At 31.9% G+C, this 15,348-nt stretch overlaps 1 long non-coding RNA gene across 1 annotated transcript; it reads right to left on the minus strand.

Moving 5' to 3' along the window:
- Window positions 1-12,300: 12,300 nt before the first annotated feature.
- On the minus strand, window positions 12,301-14,947 carry LOC147012700 (uncharacterized). Its single transcript, XR_015051035.1, has 2 exons — window positions 14,268-14,947; window positions 12,301-14,170 (listed from the first exon to the last, which is right to left on the minus strand). It is a non-coding gene; the product is annotated as an uncharacterized LOC147012700 (long non-coding RNA).
- Between the last annotated feature and the right edge of the window lie 401 nt (window positions 14,948-15,348).

A 15,348-nucleotide genomic window follows, 5' to 3' on the forward strand; every position in this document is an offset into this window, starting at 1 on the left:
TTTAAGCTTCTCTGATGCAAAACATATCCCTCTTTATCATAGAATGTTGTTAATAACTTTTCTGTTGATTTACCTTTAATATTAAAACTTTTATGATAATCACTTAACCATTCTTTCTTTGGAGTTTCTTTCTCACATGCAAAAGGAAGATCTTTATGCTTATTATGAAGATCACTCGGGTACCTCAAATCAACTTCAAAATAATAACCTTCTTCTTCGTCATTCAATTCCTCTTGAGAAGAAATAACAATATTCATCAAAGCCTTTTCATAATCCTTTTCTTCCACCCACTCTAATTTACCATAAGGCAGAGATTGAGACATTGCCCATCCATACAAATTATTAGCATCAAAATACATCAAATAATTACTATCTTTTTCACTATCATAATTTGGAAGATATTTATTATTTGCTTTAGCATATCTTTTTGAACATACTTGTGATATTCCACCTCTCTTGGACTTCTCAATCATCAAAAGCATATCCACATCACTGATTAAATCTATATCTTGTTTTGTCATTTTCAACATTGCACTCCAAGCTAAACCAGGAGCTGTGAAATAGTGGGCAGGATCTAATCCATAACAATTTTTATGATGACAGAGTGATCTAAAAGCTTCAAACACATCAGCTAACAATAAAACATCTGTTTTTAGATATAAATCATGATATTCTCCAAGGTTCTTTATCTTAAATATTTTCCATATTTCTTGTGCGTGTTTATATTCCTTATCACTTATCTCTTCTTCATAAAGGTTATTATAGAAACTTTCTTTTGAAGGAAGTTGTGTTTCTTTAAATCTCATAAATGAATCCATATAATCATAAGGATAAATTCCCTTACTTGTAAGAATTTTCTCTTTACTTTGAATTTCATTCCTTGTTTGAATTTCCTCTCTCGTAAGAATTCCTTCTTTAATCAGAATTTCATCTTTAATCTGAATTTCCTCTTTAGTTCGAATTTTCTTTATAATTAGAATTTCATCTTCAGTTAGAATTTCTTCATTAATTAGAGTTTCCTCTTTACTTTGAATTCTCTCTTTAATCTGAATTTCCTCTTTAGTGAGAATTTCCTCTTTTGGAAAGAATGAATTAAGATTTGGAAAAGAGTCCGTGGAGCTTAGATTTGATGCGAGGTAGGCTAGTGGTGTTCCCATAAACTTGTAAGAATCTAAAAACCTAATACGAGTTAAAGGTTTTGTGAATATCATTTTTGAAAATGAAATATACTTTTGACTTGTGTTTGTTATAGCAGAAATATTCCCTGGTGTTTTTGAAAGTTCATTTATAAATAGATGTGTATCATAGTTGGCGCTGTTGTGAAGAAAGACTGGAATAAAAGAAGGTAATTTATAATTAAGATTACAACAGGAATGAGCGGGACCTCTATATTTACCAGTAAGATGACAATGGTCTCTAACTTTAGACTCCTTAATTTCCCCCTCACAAATATGACAGATATTGTTCATTCTAAATTCTAATTTTTCTTCTTTGGTTAATTTCATCGGTTCATTTGTTTCTTTCATTAATTTAGTGAGTCTTATACAATCCTTTTCTAATCGTTTTACAAACTCTTGTGAAGCATTTTTTCCACGATAATGTTCAAGTTTGTTATACTTTTCTCCAACAGATGATTTGATATAATAACAGAAACCACAAGGAATATGTTTTTGATATTTATTTGTATATGGTTCTTTTGGATTAGGAGAAGCAGTATTTATCTTTTTAAGGATACATTCAAAATCAGCGTATATCACAAATGGGTGCATGATAGATTTATTATAATCTTCAAAATAAATCTTTTCACCAGGTTTAGGCATTGTAATTACAGCTGATTTATGATTACTACAATATTTTGAATGTTGTTCTAATCGTTCTTTTGTATGAAATGAATTAAGACATCGCTTACAAGGATATATTTTGTTTGCTGTTCTGAATACCTGAGAAGAGATTAATCTTGATAAATTATTGATGTATGTGTAATGTGAATTCTTTCCAACACTAAAATATAAAAGGTCAATGTGTGTTTCTTCATTTTTATAGTTGTTTGAAATTTTTAATATTTGAACTTTGTTTGTATCCGTTAATCCATATACATTAATAGAAAGATTATTCTTTTTCTCAAATTTAGGAATATCTGTTAATGGCATTGGGAATTTAAAATCTTTAATGTCCAAGGTATTCTCATATTTCATATATTGTTTTACTCTTTCTGAATTACATTTTGGTGGATGTAAGTGAGCAAGAACAGACCAGAGAAAACATTTATTATCATTGTTCTTAATATTAACAACTGCCTTCTTTAGTTTTATTTCTTTTGGTAATTCAATATAAGAAGAAGCTTTAAGAGGGTTTGATTTTAGAATGTGTATATCTAAAAAGATGATTTTTTTAATATTGAATCCACTTCCTACCACTGTATTATCAACATCTTCCTCTTGTCTTGATAGTTCTTCATAAACCCCACTATTCAAAAAATCTTGAAATGATGTTATAAAATGAAGATCTGTTCTCATATAAGGAGTTTGTTCTTCATCTTGTCTTTTCATATTCATTTTCACTCCCATATAAAACTTTAAAGTTTTCATTTCTTTTAATGTCTTTTTAATAAATTTTTCAACATCGGGTTTCACTATTTCAATTGATTCAGCTATTGATGATGGACCGGGTTCTCCAAATTGAAAAATCCTTATTTTTATATGCCCTTTAAATGCCTCATCAGTGTTTTTAATATAATAGTCTCCCTTTACTTTAAACTCATTTTTCTTGTGTTTTTGTGATTGAAGATGTTGATTATAACTACTCTTCAAAACATCCTTTGAACAGATATCACAATGTTTTCTTTCCAACTCAAGAGGAGATATTTGATGAAATAGATTAAATGTGTGTTTGTTGGTTCGGAGGTGTTTTCTATAATGTTTATATTCGTGATTACAAACATCGCAGTACGTTGTATTCACCATATTTATAGAATAAAACTTTGCTTAAACTAAAATTTTCTTGATGAAAATTTCGTTTAATTTATAGGTGAATCTGTGCTTAAAAACATTTTATCCTCCAACTTTTTCACTTAATAAATACAATGTTTCAAGACACAAAAGACAAGTTTCAATCAATCTCTTCATCTGTTAAAGATACTGAGAAATATGTCAAGGATGTAAAATTGAACAAAGATAAATATAACAACTATTGGATAAAAACTATTATGGTAAATAATATGAGTTCTTCAATTTCCTTCAGTGGAAGGGCTTTTAGTATACCTGGTAGAACATCAATTAAAGTATCTCTAACAAAAGTTTCTCCTCTCCTTCTAGTAATATATTCAAAACTAGAAAAAGCAATGAAACAAGAAAAAGTATCAAAGAACAAAAACCTTATGGATGAAGCTTTAGAAAGAAAAGATAAGACCATCTGTAATATGCAAGGAGAAATTTGTATTTTTTTCAACAACCCTAAAGATGTAAATCTTGATGAAATAAAGTATGTTAATATATCAGGTGAAATGACAGTTCGTTCAATAGTAGTTAACGATAATTTTAAAATTACCTTTAATATAAAAAATGTTGTCGTTGAATCTGATAATGAAAAAAGTATATCGATATCGATGGTAATATACAACTGAAAGTATAGATGAATTTCAGTTTAAGTAAAGTTTTACTTTATAAATATGCTAGACTTTCCTGATTCTCCATATGACAAATTTGAGAATTGTCCTGCGTGTGAAAGACGGGGATTAAACACAGAGTCAAAAGCCTATAAACAATGTATATTCTGTGATTATCTTCTAATTAATGATAATAAAAAATATAAAAAGGAAAATAATTCTTTTAGATTTACACCAAAAATGAATTACTTTACAAGATTGATTAGAGAAATGAATGTAAAGTATGAGGATGATAACACACCTTTCCTTACAAGGGAAGAAACTGAACGTATAAGAGAAATGTTCAAAGGATTGTTGTTGTATATTATTCATGGATGTAATTTTCAGGGAAATATCAACACAAGATATTGTATAAATAAAATAATGGATTATCTTGAAATTAAACCTGAACTTAGGATAAAATATAGAGTTTCTAAAAAAGCCAATAATAAATTAAATAACCTGTTTTTCAAATATATAAATGAATGATTTTTTACCTATTTGGGAAAATAAGATAAAATTTAACAACCATAAAAATCTCCCAAATTCATTAAGATGTCTCATAGTTGGTTCAAGTGGATGTGGAAAAACCTGCTTACTTTTAAAAATGCTCCTCACTCCCAACTTTTTAGATTATGATAATTTAATAATTTTCACAAAGTCGAGTTTTCAACCAGAGTATCAACTACTCTCACAAGGTTTTAATGCTGGTCTTCAAAAAGAAGATATAATAGGTTTATTTAAACGTCAAAAAAACCTAAATGATTATAACATTGAAGATATAATTCAACTATTTTGTGATACACAGAGATGTAAAAAGAAATCAAATCTTATAACTTGTATTCTTAGTGATAATACGGATGATATACCGTCTCCCCAAGATTTGGATAAATCAAAAAAGAACCTCGTTATCTTTGATGATTGTGTTAATGAGAGAAACCAAACGGTAATGGACAGCTACTACACAAGAGGGAGACATTCTTCTTGTAATTGTATTTATCTTAGTCAATCGTACTTTCAACTTCCTCGTCGTTCCATCAGAAACAATGCTAATACTTTTATTTTATTCAAGTTAAATTCAATAGATATCAATAATTTTTGGAGAGATAATTGTTCTACATTATGTAGTAAAAAGAAATTTGAGGATTATATGAAGCACACGACTGAAAAATATAAATATATTGTTGTGAAACAAGATGAGATATTAAGGGATATATTTTTTGTTTTATAAACAATTACATATATAAATGACAACTATTATTATAAATCTTGTGGGTAAATCTGCTTCTGGAAAAAACTTTCATAAATCAAGGTTCTTGTGTAGTACAAATGAGAATATTGTAAATTTACTTAAAACACCCCGTGATACGCATTGTATCAACAACAACTAGAGCAATAAGACCTGGAGAAGTAAAAGGTGAAGATTATCACTATATTTCAGTGGAGGAACATATGCGATTGAGGAATGAAGGACAAATATTTGAGGAGGTTTCTCTTGGTACAACAAAATATTCACATTGTAAGAGTGAGTTAAAGAAACTAAAATCTGGTGGTGTTGGGATATTAGAAACTAATCCAGAAGGAACGAGACAAATTATTAAATATCTGAGCGGAGTGAAGATTTTATCATTCGGTTTTGATGTTGATGAAGAAACTCAACACAAACGTATGAAAAGCAGAGATGCAAGGATTAGTGAAGAAGAAATTACAACTCGCATTAATGTTAATAAAGAATTTGATGAAATATTTAAAGAAAAGGATTTATTTGAACACATCTACTTGAATGATGAAGAAAAGGAAAATTTCCCTGTTGATCTTTACAATTCATTAAATGATATTTTACAATAAATAAATGGATACAAAAGAAAGAGCAAGAAGATTTAAGGAACATCAAGAGTTGGTTTCAAAAGTTGTAAAACAACAGGAAGACATAAAGAAGAAACGCAGACAGAAACTAACGGGCGAAGAAGCATTTGAAAAAAACAAGAGAAATTTTTTAAACCACTTTTAAAAACTTCCCAAGAAAAAATGAAAGATGTTTCCACAGTTCCCACAGTAGAATATACTCCTAGAAAGCTTCAAATGTTAAAAGATTTCAGTCAAATGACGGAGGAAGAATTAGAGCATTTAGGAGAATTAGAATATGATGATGAAGGTTTATTTCAACAACTGGAAGAGATTAATCAACCCCCTGATTATATTGTGAATGCTGTTCAAAACAATGAATATTCAGCGGATTCAAAAACCAAAGCAGGACTCATTCCAACAGAACAACCAGCAATATTTCATCTTGTTCAAGAAAAGGTATTGATATTTAATGATGAATTAAGGTTCTTAAGTTCTGCTCAACCCCTGTTAAACTAACTCCGAGATTAATGTTTCTTCTCACAAAAGATGGAAGGCAAGGTTCAACTGTGAGGGATGAATCAAAGTATATTGATAAACCATTGGATATGGAAAATAATGATGATAGAGTATATATTGATTTGCTGAACACTCTAAATTATAAGGTTATTCTTTCTGGTAAAAGTAGGAAGAATGAGAAGGAGAAACACATTATTCAGGCTTTAAGTATCCTTGGTTCAGGTATTAGTTTTCTTCCAAATGACCCATCGCAATTAGTTAATAGACTGTTATTGTTGTTCGGCAGTAAGAAGGCTGGAAATAACAATTGTTTTAATGAAGCATCAGCCATTTTAGACCAGTTGATGAACATGAAAATAATTAATAAATCTCAATATAAAGACATTTTATCTCATATTAAATAAGATGAGAAGCACAATCCTGAGTTTTAATTTCACAACAAGCGACCACACATCTTCATTCCCATACCCACTACAACTTGACACAACAAAAGAATATGAGGCATCTTTATTGTCCATGGAGACTTATAATACCTTATTTAATATAACCGAGAAAAATGACAAGTTTAGTTATAATCCGGGAAGTGGATACAAAACGATAACAGTCTCACCCGGAGCATACGAGATTTCTCAAATATCTTCCGAAATTGCTCGTCTTATGAAAGAACAGGGTGATGAACCAAAAAATATTATTATAAACATTCAAAAACATACTTCAAAATCAACGATTAAAGTTAAAAATAACTACAAGGTTGATTTCACAATTGATAATTCATTTAGAGAGTTATTAGGTTTCTCCTCAAAAAAGATTGAAACTAATGGGACGTTTTACAGTGATAATGTCATTCAAATATCCTCAGGAATAAATTCGGTGTTAATTCACTGTGATTTGATTGATGGTGCTTATAATGATGGATTAAAAACAAATACAATATTTTCATTCAGCGCATACTCAACCCCAATTGGTTATAAATTCAATATGGAGCCTAAAAATTTGGTTTATCTACCTGTGTCAGGAAAAACCATACACAGAGTAAATTTTAGGATAACCGACCAAGATAATCGTGTGATCTCTTTTAATGGAGAAGTTATATCCATCAGAATTCACCTACGTGAAGTTTTTCAATAAATAAATACGATGGTTATTGTGAGGAAGCACGAGTTGGGAAAATATAAAATAATTACAGGGGATGGGATGTTCCTTTCCCCGTACTACAAGGGTGAAGGTATGTATCTTGGTAGAGGATACTATAAACCTAAGAGACAAAGGGGTGTTGGACATCAATTTAGAGGAGATGGGATAATTGATACTCTCATGGGTATTGGTTCAACTATTCTTAAACATAAAGACCTAATTGGTTCAACTGCTTCTGCTGTGGGAAATGTAGCAGGTGCTGTAAAGAGTATAAAAGATGCTCAGAAAGAATCTCATAAATTACAAGCAATAAAAGAAATTAAGAAAGGTAAAACTCAGTTGTCCCCCCAAGAACGACAGAAAATAATTCAAATACTTGGATCAGGGTTTCAAAAGTTTTAACATCTTTTTTCCTAAATAAATACAAGTATGGAAGCAATTGATAGTATCTATGATTTGGATGATACTATTATTATCTCAAACTCCACTAAAAAGAAGATTACTTCAAGGTAAATGCAATAACTGGAACAGACTGGAATACAAATGGTACAAAAAGTTTTGAAATAAATAATCAACAAACCTATTTGAATCTCTCCGAAAGTTTCTTGTTGTGTAAATTTAAATTCACTAAGGCTGGGAATAACACAAACGCTACACTTGTAAATGATTTCTTCTGGAAAATGTTTGATAGTGTGCGATTGTATATTGGAACACAAGAAGTTGAAGCGGTTGATTATGTCTCTGCTGTATCTGAAATGATGAAATTTACACTCTATACATTCAGTGATAGAATGGGAAAGGGGTCTGTCGAAGGTTTTATTCCTGATATGTCAACGGGAACAAACACAGACCCTGGATATATTCAAAGGAAAGGAATGTATAATGATGATACAAAAGCAGAAAATAGTTTTACTGTGGCAGTTCCTCTTAAAGGTATATTTGGATTTTGTGATTATGATAAAGTTCTGTATGGTCTTAAAATTAGATTTCAACTACAAAGGAATGATAATGAAAATAGATTGCTTTTTGGTGTTGGTAATGCTTTTGGTGATCAGAATAAATTTGTAATTGAGGAGATGAGTTGGTATATCAGTGAATATACTCCTAATCTTAAAACAGAAGAGATGTTGAATCGAAGACTTAACTCAAAGAAACCACTCAGTGTATCATACCTCAAAAGAAGATGTCAACACGTTAAACTCAATCAAACTACTTACACGTGGAATTTGGGTGTTCTGGAAGGAAAGCCACGATATCTGTGGATGATTTTTAAAAAGCCAGATGGTGATACTGCGACTGATAAGAATAATGCATTGAGTGATAATGCTAAGGTGAAACAACTTCGCGTTTCTCTAGATGGAACATTTTATCCACAGATAGATTGGAAATTAATTGAGAAAAAAATGATTTTGCTGAAGCATACAAGTCTTACCAAAAGGTGTGTGAAAGTAATGGAAATAAAGAACCTATTTTGGATATGACAGCATTTAAAAGTTTGTAGACAATCTATACGTTTGACCTGAGCGCTCAAAAAGAAACTATAAAGTCTAATCGAGTGGATACTTCCCTATACATTGAAAGAGGAGAGAGTGAAGAAGTTGATACATATTGTTTGCTTTTGGAAGAAACAGAATTGCAGATTAATACAGATAATGGTGTGATGATTAGTCTCACATAATTTTTTGTTAAATAAATGAGTGGCAAAGTACCAACTGGGGTATATGTTAATCAAATCAATCTTCATAAACTATCATCTTGTGTTCAAAATCAAAAGCCTTGTACGATTAACGTTAATACAATTCAGAGAAAAGGAGCAGTAAGAATTGATGTTTTGCTCACAAGAGAACAGGTTAAAATCTTGAATGACACTGGCTCACTTAAAATTAAAATGACAAAACCAATGTTGAAAAAATATTCAATAAGAGAGACGAGTGGAGGATTTCTCCCATTTCTAATTCCTTTATTTGCTGGTTTAAGTGCGGTTGGAGCATTGACGGGTGGTATTTCAACAGCGGTCAAAACTGCCAACGAAAGGAAGGCTCAACTCCAGGCTCAAAAAGAATTGGAAAGACATAACAAAGAGTTGGAGAAACAAATTAGTGGAAGTGGTGTAATTGTAGATTTTGCTGAAAAACTTGAAGGTCTGCCTGATAAAGCGAGATTGTTAGTTGGAGATATGCTTTCTTCTATAGCACAAGCAGGTGTAAAATTAACGAAAAGAGGTAATGGATTATATCTTTCTAATAAATAAATGAGCATTGATGAGTGGTTGAAAGAATTTGGAAAGAATACAACATCAAATTTACAACTTGCCAAATATTGTAAGAAATTAAAAATTCATAATGTGGTTATTTGTATGAGAGATGAATTAACAAATGTGTCGAAACATACAAAGAATATTATTATGAACTTAGAAGATAATGATGGGAACGGTTCTCATTGGGTTTGTATTTTTAATAGTCAAGACAAATATTATTTTGATAGTTTTGGTCTTCCACCACCTGTTGAAGTCATAAAATTCTTACAGAATGGTGTTTATCAAACATTTCAAGTCCAAGAATTAAATTCCAAGTGTTGTGGTCAATTATGTCTATATGTGTTATTTCAACTCAACAAAAATAAAAAATTTTATGATATTATTTTTAATCTAATATAAATGACTTATGTTGGTAAAGATGGTTCTATCTTTGGTGTATCTCAAGAACTGGATATTGATTTATCAAATTATTACACAAAGGCACAGGCTGAACGACATAAATATAATATAAACAAAAATATTAACATGAAAAATGCTTATAAATTAAAAAATTATCCAAGCCCGACTGACGCGAATGACTTGGTGAGATTAAGCGATTTATCACAATATATATACTTAAATAAAACGGCTGTGTATTCTAAAGATACAGAAGTGTTGATATTATCTCCAGGTCATACAGAATTCACAGTTCGAATTAAAATATATTTTTATAAAGAAGGGCGTATCGTTTGTATGAGAATAGAACAATGGGGGTATGATATGAATGATTTAGGGTATAATTGGTCATTTAAAATTAACCTCGAAGACCTGGAACAATTAAATCAGTCTCGTAAGGAAGAATATTATCCACTTGGTATCGAGAATGAGTTTTGTGGAGCCACGATTAGTAAACAACAAATAAAAGAATTTAATAAGGGTAAATATAATAATGGTTTTGCCCTTGTTTATCTCATGAAAACAGAAAAAACAGGATTATATATAATAAGTAAGGAAATACAAAATGATTTAACTATGGGAAGATGGGGAGGTGTTTCGTGCCATAATATTATTCTAACATATATTTCTAATACATAAATGACAGCAAGAAGGCTTCAAGAAAATTATCATTTCTGTGTCCAAGCATACCTTCAAGAAAAGGGTATTCGGTATTTTAATAAATATGTTCTACAACATAAGAATGAGGTATTTTCAATAAAAGATTGGCATTATGCTGATGTTGATAAACCGACAACTTTAGATTTAATTAGAATGTTAAATAATGAAAAAATTATAAGGTTAAGAAAAGGTAAGGCTCTTTTAGAAATTCAAAAGAAATTTTATTGGTTTCCTGTTGTAAAAAAATTATTTTGGATACAGGAATAACAAGAAATCCTGATGAATATATGTATAATATTCTATGGGGTGTAAACGATTCAAGTATAGTAAGGGATGAGGAAGGAGTTGAAGAAGAGAGGGAAGAGGAGGAAAAGGAGAAGGAGGAGAGAGAGAAGGAGGAAAGAGAGAATAGAGAGAGGGAGGAAAGAGAGAAGAGAGAGAGGGAGAAGAAAGAGAAGGAGGAAAAGGAGAAGAGAGAGAAGGAGGAAAGAGAGAATAGAGAGAGGGAGGAAAGAGAGAAGAGAGAGAGGGAGGAAAGAGAGAGAATGAATAAATATCAAAATATGGAAACCAGTGAGATTCAAAAAAGAATAGAGGTATTAAAGAAAATAACTTATCCCACCAGGAAGGAATACAAAGAATTAACAAGTCTATTTGCAATACTTTCAACAAAACTATTAGCATCGTCAAGCTATTCATTTTAATTCAAGTTTTTCTTAAATAAATGGAGGAGAGAGTGAAGGCATTTCTAAGGATTCTTTATGTTTTAAAAATTAAGATTCAAATGTGCATGTTGGAAACTAAAAAGGTTTTTGCACTCTGCAGAAATTTTTCTCATAAATAAATGAGTTATTGTCTCAAATGTAAAAAGAAAACTAATACTAAAAATATTTCATATATTAAAAGTAAAAATAACAGGGTTATACAAAAAGGTATATGTTCGGTGTGTGGTTCAAAAAAAAATCAATTTATCTCCAAACACAAACTCGGAGGAGATATACAAAAGTTTTTATCAGGAAGTAAATTTACAACTACTGGAATACCAGGGGAATTACATCTTCCAGGGTATTCTTTCTGTGGTCCAGGCACAAACTTGGATAAAACATTAGATGAGGCAGACAATCCTAAATCCTGGAGTAAACCAATCAATAGAGTTGATGAAGTGTGCATGAGACACGATATTGATTATGGGAATACCACAACGTTGGAAGAAAAGCATGAAGCCGATAGAGAAATGTTGTATAATTTGTCTCTGATACAAAATCCAACCTTGAGAGAAAAAGTTGATAGGTTCATCGTGAAGAAGATGATTAGTGCTAAATTGAAACTTGGACTTGGAAATTCAAAAACTTATAGGCTCTAATGATGCCATTAAGACTGAAGAGCAATTAGCTGATGAATTACATAAACCAATATTCACAAAGTTTCAGAGAAGGAAAGTTTATTCCAAGGAAGTTGATTATATCTGGTCTGCTGATTTGATTGAACTCAATAATGATAAGGGGTACAAGTATGCTTTAACCGTTATTGATTTGAGGAGTAGATATGCGTGGGTTGTCCCTTTAAAAAACAAAACAGGTAATACTCTTATGTTAGCTTTTCAACAGATATTTAATAAAAGTAAGAGAAAACCTAAGAAATTGTGGACTGATGAGGGTAGAGAGTTTTATAACAAGACATTTATGAATTTTCTAAAAAATAACAGTATTACATTATACAGTACCTTTAATGAAGGGAAGGCAGTTGTTGTTGAACGTTTTAATCGTACCTTAAAAGAGAGACTATATAAAAAATTCACACAACTCGGTTCACAACAATGGTTATCTTTTATTCAGGATATTGTGGATAAGTATAATGACACGATTCACACGTCAACGAATATGAACCCATCAGAAACATTTACAAAATTAAAATATGAAAAAGAGATTAATGTCAGAAAACCTAAGTTCAAAGTTGGTGATATCGTAAGAATATATAGGTGGAAATCTCATTTTGAAAAGGGTTTTACTGAACGATGGACGAAAGAACTTTTTAAAATTGTTGATGTAATAGATACAGTTCCTTGGACTTATAAAATATATGATTTGGAAGGGGAAGAGATTTTAGGTTCATTTTATTCACAGGAATTACAAAAGACAAAACTAAGCAGATAATACACCTTTGTGGACACTAGAGGGACAAGTCCGAGGTGTATTACAGTATATAATGTGTGTCAAGGGGGACGTTCTTAGATCTGTGAACCCCAAACACAGAATCCTCAACTGAATAGTCAAGGTTTAACTTTTGTTTGTGTGTGTGTGTGTGCAATGGGAGCAATAGGTTGGCGCTTCACTCCCTCCTACTATACACCGTTGTGGACACTCGAGGGCCAAGTCCGAGGTGTATAACAGTATATAATGTGTGTCAAGGGGGACGTTCTTAGATCTGTGAACCCCAAACACAGAATCCTCAACTGAATAGTCAAGGCTTAACTTTTGTTTGTTGATGTGTATGTGTGTGTGTCCCAACCCTCACATTCAAAATCTCAACCCTAACTCAATCCTCGCCCAACACAATGTCTTTTTCAAAATGAGATTTCCACCTATATATATATATATATATTTTTACGTTTTTTTTTTCTTCTTCCAATTCTGTCTTTTAAGGCTTTCAGGTTTGATGACGTAGAAAGGGGGAGTAAGCCTGCACTTTCTTCCCAGAACTTTCTTGATCTTGCTCCCATGAAGCACCATCCGACAAAGAACTACATCGATAGGTTTAGATCCCAAAGAGTGATAGCAACTCCAAAAGTCTCCAAAATATAAATAAATAAAATAATAATAATAATAAATAAATAAATAAATAAATAAAAGCCCCCAAAAAAGTTTCAAGTGTCCAACATAAACCCAACTTTCCAAGTCTTCAAGGTATAACCACATTCCCGTTGAGTTTCCAAGATATGTATCACATTGTGAGTTATCAATCCAGAACCCACATTTCAAGTATTCAAAGTAAAACCAACTTACAAAGTCTCTTAAGGATAACTCATTTACTGATTTTTTCAAAATTTGTGAGTCTCCAAGGTAGGACCCATATTTAGAACCATCTTGGCAGAACCCTTTTCCTGAGTCTCCAAGGTAGTTATTTAAACCATCAAGGCAGAACTCATTTACTGATTTTTTCAAAATTTGTGAGTCTCCAAGGTAGGCCCCATATTTAGAACCATCTTGGCAGAACCCTTTTCCTGAGTCTCCAAGGTAGTTATTTAAACCATCAAGGCAGAACTCATTTACTGATTTTTTCAAAATTTGTGAGTCTCCAAGGTAGGCCCCATATTTAGAACCATCTTGGCAGAACCCTTTTCCTGAGTCTCCAAGGTAGTTATTTAAACCATCAAGGCAGAACTCATTTACTGATTTTTTCAAAATTTGTGAGTCTCCAAGGTAAAACTTGTATTCTGGCTCATCAAGGTATAACTTGTTCAGTGGGTATTGTCTTGATAACTCACAATGAGTACTATTGCTGTAAAACTCTTTTTCAGGATTTTGCTGGTCTCCAAGGTATAACTCTTTGGTTGGGTCATCAAGGACGAACTCGTTCTGTGGGTCTTGGTCGCTCATAAGGTCTTCAACCAAGCCAACAATTTCGCCCCAAGTTGTAGCAAAAGCAGTATTTTCATTTTGTATTTCAGACACAATTTCCTGTGAGAGAAAATAATAATGTATTAATTAAGTTATTTAATTATTAAATGAGTATGCTTCAATCAAAGTTTGAAAATAGGAAAATAAAAAATCTTACCTCAATAGATAAGAGGTTTGAATCCAGTTCATCAACTTGAAGGTTTAGTTCCATACAAGACAGAGAGTTCCAAGGAACACCAAAGTCATCCCACTCAAGGTCTTCAACCAAGCCAACAATTTCCCCCCAAGTTGTAGCAAAAGCAGTATTTTCATTTCGTATTTCAGACACAATTTCCTGTGAGAGAAAATAATAATGTATTAATTAAGTTATTTAATTATTAAATGAGTATGCTTCAATCAAAGTTTGAAAATAGGAAAATAAAAAATCTTACCTCAATAGATAAGAGGTTTGAATCCAGTTCATCAACTTGAAGGTTTAGTTCCATAGAAGACAGAGAGTTCGAGACAAGCACACAAAACACCATTGCCAGCAAAAACAAATGTTTAAAATGAAGCCTGGGTTTGAAGCTTTTATAGAGAAAGACTGGTGGGTGTGGTTTCCTTTGGAAATTCCCTGGGCAAGCCTAGGCAAGCCTTCATTGGGAAATTTTTCAAAACCATAACATCCTGTAATTTTCTAGTGATTTCTTTGTGAGTCAGAGATGAACTGGAAATGATGTAAGAGTGGGCGGAGCTTAGCAAAAGTGGGCGGGGCTTAGGAAAAGTGGGCGTGGCTTAGAAAAATACCTTATGAAAAGTGGGCGGAGCTTAGCAAAAGTGGGCGGGGCTTAGGAAAAGTGGGCGTGGCTTAGAAAAAATACCTCATGAAAAGTGGGCGGAGCTTAGCAAAAGTGGGCGGGACTTAGCAAAAGTGGGCGGGGCTTAAAGAAAAGTGGGCGGGGCTTATTGAATACCTTGTGGAAAGTGGGCGGGGCTTAACAAACGTGGGCGGGGTTTAAAGAAAAGTGGGCGGGGCTTAACAAAAAAATAACCTGTGGCTCAGGAGGTGGTCAAACAAGAGCATTAAGAGAAGTTTATCATTTCGTAATGGCACAAATGGGGTATCTTAAAAAATATAAAGATTCAAATGTTTTGTTTGTCAATATTTTAGATGGGGATTATTGTGCAAAGAAAATTAAACTATTGAAGGAATTTGAGAATGAACAAATCTTTATAGGTTCAATGAGTGAGCTGTTCAA

The sequence above is a fragment of the Eptatretus burgeri genome, chromosome 14 (assembly GCF_056783735.1).
Source record: "Eptatretus burgeri isolate ZD-2024b chromosome 14, Ebu_testis_v1, whole genome shotgun sequence".
In the NCBI taxonomy this organism is placed as follows: domain Eukaryota; kingdom Metazoa; phylum Chordata; class Myxini; order Myxiniformes; family Myxinidae; genus Eptatretus; species Eptatretus burgeri.